The sequence below is a fragment of the Dromaius novaehollandiae genome, chromosome 11 (genome assembly GCF_036370855.1).
Source record: "Dromaius novaehollandiae isolate bDroNov1 chromosome 11, bDroNov1.hap1, whole genome shotgun sequence".
NCBI classification, from domain to species: domain Eukaryota; kingdom Metazoa; phylum Chordata; class Aves; order Casuariiformes; family Dromaiidae; genus Dromaius; species Dromaius novaehollandiae.
Genome location: NC_088108.1, coordinates 21,826,894 through 21,836,655, shown reverse-complemented (window position 1 = coordinate 21,836,655; position 9,762 = coordinate 21,826,894).

Below are 9,762 nucleotides of genomic sequence, written 5' to 3'. Positions count from 1 at the left end.
TTTAATGAGGGTAGTAGATATTTACTGTGACCTGTGAAGTCATATTCCCAGTCAGCATAGACTTACTTGTTGGGAGAAATTATCACGCATCATCTTCAAATAAGAGTTGCCAAATAATTAGGGCCTGTTCATGAAGTGTAATTATTGATACCATGATTCCACATCCACCTTTGCAAAAATTGCCTAATGAGATTAATTTAGGTCTTTTATTTTTGTAGTCAATGTTGGGAGCAGTTCCACCACATGGTCTTTGATGCCATGGAAATATTTACTGGATGCATGTTTACTTCATTTGCTGTATGCTTTTTTTAAATCTAGTCAACTGGGATCTTTGAAGGAAGTACAGGATATTGTTGAGGAGCCTTTTCTGTTTGGTGGATATGACTTTCCACTATAATAGCAAGTCATTGAAATCTTGAAACAATGGAGGAAGGCCCCATAGACACGGGAGGAAAGGACTTTCTTTGTCCTTGTATTGTGTGATGTTAGTGCAGAGTAGTGAGTACTTCCAGGACACTTATGTCCCCACTTAGATGAGCTCTGCTTATTCTGCCATATGTAGGAGATTCATAGTATAGGCAAAACAGTTATCTTCATGCCTAGGTTAGATACCCCATATGGTAAATTACTTCCAAGCATTAGAGACAAAGGGAGGGGGATGTGGTAAACTCTGCAAAGGCTCAGCTATCTCTCAGCTTTCTACCTTTCTGTTCAGAACTCTGGGCCAATAAGTTGAACGGGAAAAGTAGTGGGTCAGAGAAACTATCTGAGAGACTCTGGAAGAAGGGAAAAATAAAGATCAAATTGTGACAAACCAATGTCACTCTTTTTACAATGAGATAACAAGCTTTTTGAACAAAGGAGAAGCCGTAGACACAACTTGACTTTAGGTGACTGACTGTCCATAAGAAAGTAGAGGAATATGGTCTATCTGACACCAATTTAAAGGTAAGAATCTGAAAACTTGTTTGGAAAACCCCATTTGGAATAATTACAGATTACTCCTAGTCAGACCGGAAGGATGTATTCAGTGGGATTCTCTAGGGGTCTGCTGTAATCTGCTGGTGGTTGGTATTTTCGTTAACAACTTGGACAGGATATGCTGGTTAAATTGTAGGGAGCACCAGACTTGAAATAACACAGAGTAGAAAATAGAATAACAATTCAAAATGATCTCAACAAATTCAAAAAAAAGTTAGAATGTGATTCAGTAAATCCAGCAAAGAATTTGATAAATGCAGATTTGTGCACTTCAGTGGAAGCAATCATCAGCTGAACAAACACAGGATGGCACAGGCTGCTAGGGTAGCAGCGGTACAGAAAAGTCACCAGGTGAACATGACTAAACAGCATCATGTCGTCATGTCGTTATCAAAGATAAATTTTGTGGAATGTATAAACAGGAATGTAGTCTGCAAGATACACAGCATGATCCCTCTTCCTCATGTGACAGTAGAAAGCCTTTCTTGGAACATGATATCCAGCTGTAGGCACTGTTCTTCATGGCAAATGTGCAGCAACTGGAGATAGGCCAGAGAAAAGCAATGAGAAGGGTGACAGGATGAAAGACTGGGCTTGCTTCAAGGAGGTGGGAGGGATGTTTTCAAATCTGTAAGAGGAAGCTGCAGAGATGAATGAAGTAAAGTTTTCCTCACTACGGTGGCTAGGGCAAGAAAAATAGATTTTAATCACAGCAGGATAAATTTAGCTTGGACATCAGAATGGGGTGGTTGGCCTTGGCAGTAGGAAGAGTCGAGCTCTGGCATATGTTGCCTGGGGAGGTTGTGGAATCTCTGGTATTTGAGATTTTAAAGGAAAAGTTGGCTGGCATCTGTTGGGGCTGTTGTGGATGCAGGCTGGAGGTGCTGGGAGTAACACTAACTGAAATGCGTCCGAGCTCTCTTACGTTTTCTGGTACAAAACACTGCATTGGCAGAGCTCCTGAGCTTGACCTCAGGGCTCGCAGCCATGTGTTTCCTTTTTCAGCTTTTTACTCAAAATAGCGCTTGTGACAGTAATAACATCTACGGGAGATTGACATGCTCTTGTGGAGTGACCCACCTCTGCAGGGTTATTACAAACTTACTGAGACCATCCAGAGTGCGACACTCCACTCTTCTTTTTCAAATGTTTTAGGAGTGCTTCAGCACCCAGGTTCCTGAGTGACTTTATACCATACCTTGAAAGTACATTTCTATTGTATATAAATATGTGGAGTACAACAGTACTTCATACAATTATATATAAACATGCAATTCATGCACACAATTCCTTACTGCCTCATAACTGAGACATGCACGTACTGGGGTGATGCAGGGTTTGGAGCGACTGATCTCTTACCCAATCTTTACAGAATTATCGTGGCAGCAATCTTAAACCTTTATTGGACTTTTTGCCAGAGGTGGTCTCTGACTTTGTTTAAACCAAGTTCTTTCCTTGTGTTTTTCCTGAAACAGTGTTCCAACTGAGAAGAGACCAACCAGGGCCAGTGCTGTCCTGCTTTTATACCCTGGATAGATGTGCAGGATGCTTGCGCATCTGCAATACCCTTTTTCACACTGGTGGTCAAAAAAACCCCCATATTCCTGTGCAAAGACTCCATCCAGCTCGGAAAGCCTGCCAGTGGAGGGCATTGCAGAGGCCTGGGGCAGGGGGAGGAAGAAACGCTTTCCTTAGCCATATGCTAAAAATAGGCTGATGCGGCACAAACAGCTTTGCTGTGAACTTCCTTCTGGCATGCTGCCATGCAGCTGCCTTGTAGTTTTAAGCCTAGATACCTCTCCAAAACAAGAAGTCGCTTAGGTTTAAACACAGGCAGCAACACTTTTAATCTCACTACTCCCTGCTGCGTTGTATCAATTTTGGCTTCCTCCAGAGCGTAGGTAGCTTACTTAGGATTTAAGTTCAAATTTTTTGACTTAAAGCATAGTAAAGACTGGCTCTGGCAATCCCTGAAGTTTGCAGAGTTCAGAGCAGGGAGGAGGCCTTTAATCTAAAGCTGAAATATCCAGGTGACATGTCCAAAAAGTGCTTTCCTACGGAGCAAAGACTGCAGTTGCTGGGTTGCAAAAAGGGATCTAAAACTCTCCAAATTATTGTTAACTAAACATCCTTAAATGCTGACATGACAATATGAAATTGGAAGGCCAGCACCTTAAAGTAGACCAGCTTAAAGAGGACAAACCTTGCTACACGAACCTGGGTAGTTGGATTGGATGGCAGAAGGGGGTCGTTCAGGTCTTGAAGTCTGTAAGTGATTTGGTTTTTGCCCTGTTTTCCAGTGATTTTTATCTACTTATTGGTACCAACATTTTGCTATAAAATAAATAACATCACATTCTTCATTACATTTCCACTTGGAGGACTGATGTTTCAGTTTAAATATCAAGCTTCCTTATTCTTTGTTTCAAAAGTTGTTGATAATTTAGACATAAAAAGCTTCATGTTTTCCTTTATCCCCATTTCTCATTTGTAGTAAGAATATTCTCCAAGATAGTAATTAAATCTCTGGGTCATTTTCAGCTACATCACAGGAATCACTGAAAGCAGAGTAACTTTGCATAGATGGGTTTTTGCTTCCAATCTTTAATTGTCTGATATTCAGCTTTTGTTTGAAACCTGTGCATCCGATTACCTGATCTGTGTGGCAATTAAACAGAAGATCAATGTAATTGTTCTTTACATTCTTTCTAAACTCTCATCGATAACAGGACTGTACTATTAGCCTGGAAGTTTGTAACATAAGATGCACTTGGCGGTGGTTCAGCGCCAGGAGCTCTAGTCTGTCTCACTTCCCCTTGGCAAAGCTGTTCTGATACTGCCGGACAATATTTACACTAGAAGGGAACTGGGTTTTAGAAAACTTTTTCAGATTCTGAGCAAACCAAGCAACCTGAGACCTGGATAAGCCTTGGTGAATTTAAAAACTCTTGCTGGTATCACTGTGTAAAACTTGTAATAGCCCATCAGATATCACAGATTTACAATTTGAGGAGTGGATTTCAGTTAAGAGAATAGATAAAATTAAGAACAGAGTTTGGCAAAAATGTTAACTGAAGCAAAATTCTGCTACTGGCATCTCAGTGGAGTGCTTTATGGTATCTTACGTTTCAGCAGTTACAGGTACAAGTGCTCCATTCTGCAAAATAATGGACTATAGCAAACACATTTGCTAAATGTGATTAGTGTCTGGAGCCAGACAGAAGCATGTTCTTTGAGGTTTTTCTTTCGAAAAGTCTTTCGAAGAGAGTTCAGACGAGGTCCTGTTTCTCTGTCCCAGAAGAAAGTTTATTTCTCCCCTTGCTGTAGGCCTGACAGCCCTTTATAGAGCAGTTCTCCCCCTTCCCATCCCTGTCCTACAGACTTTGGAGGGCTAGTTTCTGAAGGGGCTTTCTGTCGGGTCTGGTGGGATTCTGGATGGGTGATAGAGAGCACGTAGGAATTTTAGCCCCCGGTCCCGGGTTGTTTGTCTTGGGATCCTATAAACTCAACTATTTCCACTTTTAAGTGTAAACGGGGCTCTACAAGCGCTCTTCCACAGAAGTATCTGACTCTCTCCTCACCAGGCATCTCATTCATGGCCTTGCACTGTTAACCCAAATCTGGATTCAGGGTTTGGTGTTATTCCTAGAACAGCGTTTAATGTTTGAGGAGCTGAACTGCTCCTTTGCCAGCTCATGCTGTACAACTCAGAGGTCTTGCAAAGGGGAGGGGAGTCCTGAAGTGCCGTTCCCTCCTGGCCTGCAGTATGCTTTCCGTCTCAGCTTCCCTTGTAATCTGCCCGGAGAAGATTTCTGAGATGCTTGAACGGCTGCCACGATCCGCATGGGAGGCAGGGGCCTCGGCATGTGCGCGCTGCCACCTGATGCCTAGGCCGCAGTGAGACGCTGCCAGCTGGATGTGCGAGCCTCAGCAAATACGGCCTCCCGTCAGCGAGTTATCTGATGGGAGTGCTGCCTCGTGGTCTCTCGCTGGTCGTCTTCCTCATTTCGTCTTCCCTGCTGCTGAAGCAGCCTCGCCGCCTCCTCGCTGTCTTCCCTCTGCTTCCAGTTCTCACGCGACAGCCAGTCAGGCCCGTTCGTCCATACTGGTGTCACCAGGTCACAGTTTCTCTTTAAGCAGCCCCTGCGTCTGGCTCACCTGTAGCTGTACGGTCACCTCCTCTGGGACACGCGACCTCCACAGCCGTTCAGGAGTGCCTCCTGGGTTTGGCAGGCAGATGCTGCGCTCGGGTGCCTGGTGAAAGCAGATTCACCTGTTCATTCCTCAGAAAGCAACTCTGGAGCATGGGGGGGGAAAATGGCGTCTCGCCCGCACTCCCCCTCCCCGGCTGACAAGAGCTCCCGCCAGTGCCAGCTCCCTGTGCGTGGAGCCGGCCAGCCTTGCCCTCCGACTTCAGCTGAAGGTACAGTACGAAAAAGCCTCCGGTGCGGGTACTCTGGGCTGAAGCATTGCTAAACCGGAGAGCAAGGCCCCTGGATGGGAGCTGCGTGTTGCTATCAGCTTTCCGCTGCAGGGCAGCTTCCTTTGCAGCTTAATTCCCAGGTGATTTTAAGATGCACAAACAGAAACGTGGGATGAAGTGCTGCCGCAGGGTTCCCTTGGTTTCTTGCCAGTTCGCTTTCATCTAAACACTGGCTGAAAAAATAGGGAGTGTGTTAACCAAACTGGCGGCTAAAATAAGCTCCTTGACTTCAGCACGCTCCCTGTGCCCAGTCCGTCTCCCGGAGGCCCCGTCACGCCTGCGTCGTTGCAGCAGGTTGCTGCACACGCACGTTGCAGTGCAGACAGCGCTCCACCACCGCGCTCTCGAAGGCTGCTGCGCTGTGCGACTTAGATATCAGCCCCCAGAGTAACGTGGCTGCCATCAGTCACATTAATTTTGGTGGGATTTGCACTGAAATGCGTTACACAGAGAAACGCCTGGGTGCCCCGGGTTTCTGGAAGGGGCTCCGTTCATACAAACGCTGCTGAATGACCAAGAAGAAGAAGAGTTTGGCCTGTTACTGCTTTGCTTTTGCAAGGCGTTGCTGGGGAGTGCAGGCGCCCTGCAGTGCCGTTAGCACCCCGCCAGCTCTGAAGGCTCAGCAGCGGCAGGCACAGAGCTAATTTCATGTTAAAACAAACTCCTGTTTTTTCACCTTTTGCTGTATGAAAAGTCAGCGCTCCAGCAGGCCACATCATTTCGTGACTCACACTGACCTCAAAACCCAGCTATTTTAAATCAAAAGAAAATTATATCTGGAAGTTACATTGCCCAGGCTTCAACCTTTGTGTCAGGGCAGGTTCAGACAAAAGCCGTGTCCCTTGGGCAAGGCTCTGGATTTGAGGCGTGCCTTTGTCACCACCGTGCTGCTTCTCGCACCTCTCGCTGCCCGGAGAGCTCCCGAAGAGCAGGAGGAGAAGAGACGGGAGCAGCGTGGAGGGGAGGATGTGCGCACCGCGCGTGCTCGGCCATGGCAGCGGGGCGCGGGCTGGGCTAGCCTGGGGCTCCCCTCCGTGCTGCAGCGGACACGGCCGTGCCTCTGCTCCCGCACGTCCTTGGCACGGAGCTGGGCCCACGAGGGGGGTCTCGACGGAGGGATGTGTTTGCAAATGAAAGCTGGTAAGTGCTGTAAATACCAAACCGAAGTCTGGTGTTCTCCGTGGCAATCCAGGTCGGGGTTTCTGAGGACAATCCATGTGTGATAAGCCAGCACTGAGTATGTTGCAGTAATTTCGTAATTACGGTGTCTGAATACAGAGCAAACTGCAAATCTCTGCAGTTCCTCTGACAGCCCCTCCTAGGTTTGAAAGCATTTTTCCTGAGAAGTTTCACAGAGCCAAAGATGCACATGAGAAAGGAAGGTACCTACAGCTCCAGCGGAAGAGTGGAGAGGATCAGAGGTTTTGCTCATTTTTATTTTGATAAGTTAATTGTAGTTTATTAGCTGAGCAGGGAGAATAATCTTGGTAGACTTCGCCAGGAAGTCTGAGACTTAAAACAAGCAGGTAGATACATGCCGCTTTCCAAAATCCATGAAAACTAACCACTAAGAGGGACTTTGATGACTAATTTCTGCAAAAGTCAACAAGACCGAGTACAGGAATAATAATATTTAAAAGCGTATCTTGCAACAAACAACCTCTAGTCCCTGTGTCTTAGGAAGGGTGTATCTCTTTTAAATGTTGTTTTGGCACATCTACTTCCTCTCCCATTTGAAGCATTAGGCTAGAAAAATAATTTTAAACTATTTAAATTACTAGTCAAACTGGAGAGATTTTTCTGTAGGCACGATGAAGACAGAACACACGCACACTAAATTCACATTCTGGTGAGCATTCTATGTCATTTAATGAGCTTTTCCTTTCTCATTTTCTTCTTGATTAAAAATGTTGGTGCATATCTCAGGATGGGTTTAATATGCCTCAGATTCTCCATTTTTCATCATTCTCTCCTGCACAGACTAATTTCTGGTCAAAAGTGAGTCCTGCCTCTCTCAGTCATTAATCCACAGAAAAGTCATTGTGCGCTTCGTTTTTTTTTTTTAGAAGACTTGCCTTGCAAGAAACAGATAATTTCTGCTAATTCCCTGTGAATCACCCAGCAGCAATGGCAAAGCTTGGAGGAAAAAAGGAGGAAGGAAGGGGAGGCTGATGGATGGGCAGTGACCTGAGACCTGACTCAGAGTATGCTATTTCAAGTGCAAGTGTTTCCAAACAGCGAAGATCCAGATATTATCTCCGGGTACCCCATCACGGGGGGAACCTGGTTACCAAGCAAGGTTTTTAAAAGTCAGTCAATAACATACAGCTGGCACTCACACGCCATGGTTTGCTGATGAGGTATTCCCGATAGCAACAGAGGATAAAATAATTATGAAAATAGGAGTCTGCACAGAGACAAAAACATATTTATTAAATTCGCTTGCCTTCTAAAAGCTGTGCGTCCCAGGGAAATCAGACGCTGGCTCTCTAACCTTACGCCTCATCTAGCCAGACAATTCACGGCTTCCAGGTAGCCCTGGATAACCTCCCTTCACCCTGCGCTGGAAACCGCAGTGGCTCCCATACCAACAAGAACAAAACCGATCATCTAGTAAATCTGTTGCTGAACTCAGCTAACCAACTTCCTGTAATATCAGCAAATATCTCTGCTTTTGTAAATCTGTTCTTCCCTCTGTAATGGGGTGCCAGCAGGACCAGGAATGCTTTGGATCTAGAAATGCGCCGGTTGGCAGGAGAAACAAAGAAATTGCTCACCCAGAAGGGCAAAAGAGGACTAATGCTTTTGTCTGCTCAGGAGAAATCACACAGAACTTCTGCCAACAACTTTTGCATGCAATCAGGAAGATGCCTTGGATGTTACTTTTAATGACAGACATTAATATTGGCTACTAATGAGAAGTGTCTTCAGCAACTAAAATAAAAGCAGATCCTGAAACACTTCTGTGGTTGAGCAGTCGCTTTACAGATATTGCCCACTGTCCAATAATGTCAGGCTCTCCATGAACTTGACAGGGCAGCTGCTGTTTTTCCGAACCTTTTGGAAATATGCCAGCCATGACATGTCTCTGATATTAGTTAGCTGCAGGGTGTATTTCATTCTGCTGCTCTAGGCACTTTGATAAAGGCTCGATCCTCCCTCTCCAGAGCTATCCACCCAAACTGCAGCTGAACACCTAGCTGCATTTGCCAGGGCTCAAGCCTATTTGCGTAGTTACGATTTGCTTAAATTGGTTGTTTCATGCAAAGGAACAATCAGATTGAGTTCATCACGTTTTCTGAGCTAATAGTAATAATGCTAGATGTATAATAGGAGTGCTTGGCACGGCTCTTTATGAATAAAATCATTTTTAAGAATCGTCATCCTTTTCTTGACATGAGGTGCTTATGCAGCAAAATATACAACTTGGTGTCCACCACTCAGAGAAACAAGGGGGAATTCTTCAACCTGATACATTTTTTTTGTAATAGAACATAAGAAAACATGAATTTCCATTTGCACTGTCCTTAATTGCAGACCTATAGAAGAAGTTGGCACTGGGTTTTTCCATTTGAGACCACAGGAGCTATACAGGCATTTCCATACTTTCTTATTACTTCACTTCAAAACCAAATTCTCTATTCAGACAAGATGTAGCCAGCAACTGGAGGCACAGTTCAGCCTCATCATCACATGGAGATGCACTTAAGAAACCTCATCCATCCACGCCATGTGGGGGGTGATGGGGACGCAGGGATCCCTTTTCGTTTGTGCAGAGGAAAGTGGGGGGCGCATTGCCAGTAATAAGCGTGGGGGTCTTGTCTTCCCCACCACTACACTCTTCTGTAGGCGGTGGGCTGCTGCTGAGCCTTCCCAGGGCAAAGCCAGTGGAAAAATGCCACAGTGGTGGGCACAGACAAGAAAAGCAGAGGAAGGAGCAGGGCCTGGGCTGCCTTAAAAGGAAGTGCCACCCATCTCGTTGCTTAGTGGAAAGATACAGTCATTACCGATTAGTGCATATGTTCTAGGCATATCAATTCCCTGCTCTGTTAGATGTGGAGAGGAGCTACACGGGTCTCCTGCACCGCTTCACAGCAATGGCCAGCGTGTCCCTCCTGTATCCGGTTGCCACCTGCGACTGCACTAATGCTGCAAAGGAAAGCGGAGGAGAAAAATCCCACAACATATTCAGCCAGTTGTGTACCTGGGGACCTGACCCCTGAAAATGACCCACTGAAGCCCTGAAGCATGAGATTTGGTACTCATAATTGTCCTAGCACAAAGCTGTGAGTGCTGTG